This window comes from Plasmopara halstedii, assembly GCF_900000015.1.
Source record: "Plasmopara halstedii genome assembly, contig: Scaffold_672, whole genome shotgun sequence".
In the NCBI taxonomy this organism is placed as follows: Eukaryota; Oomycota; class Peronosporomycetes; order Peronosporales; family Peronosporaceae; genus Plasmopara; species Plasmopara halstedii.
Genome location: NW_020187589.1, coordinates 203,209 through 204,041, shown reverse-complemented (window position 1 = coordinate 204,041; position 833 = coordinate 203,209).

Below are 833 nucleotides of genomic sequence, written 5' to 3'. Positions count from 1 at the left end.
GCCTCCTGATGTTCGGTGTTCCAACACCATTCCGCATCCTTTCTAAGGAGATTGGATAACGGTCGGTCCAACGCTGTACTTGTGCAAGTGGTTGGCGAAACAAAGCCACTTACGCAAGTCCTTCTGTTTCTTTGAAACCGGCCAGTCCACAATGGCCTTGGCCTTAGCGGGATCCGCTCGAAGGCCATGCTTCCCAATGAAGCACCATAAAAAACAACTTCTTCTGCGCCAAATATGCACTTGTCTGCATTGGCGTACAGTTTGTTAGTGCGCATGTACTCGAGCACCCCTCTTAAATGGACGATGTGGTTCTCCTCATCCGTCCATCCGTGCTCCGCACGACTTTGAACGAAAATGTCGTCGAAGTAGGTCTGTGCGTACGCTCTGTGGGGCCTGAATAACTGCGTTACAAGACGATTAGATGTTGCTGGTGCATTTGACAGCCCTTGGGGCATCATCAGCCACTCCCAGAGCATACCGTTCGGAGTGCTCACCGCTGTCAGCGGAATGCCACTCGCTCTTATGAGCAATTGGTAATACCCATCGACCAAGTCGAGCGCACTGTACTTCGTATACCCCGCCATGTTGTTCTGTAGAACATCCTTTCTAGGAATCGGTTTTTGTGCCGGAATGGTGGCAGCGTTGAGCTTATTGTAAGCATGAATGATACGCCACTTGCCATTCGGCTTCCGAACACAAAACGTGGGTGTCGAATGGGGAAACTTGCTCTCATGTACTATCCCTGCGTCGTGCTTCTCACGGAAAAATGCGACAATGACTTCGCACTGCTCCGTGAGCAGGGGCCATTAGCGTGTTACGCAGTATTTGGTTCC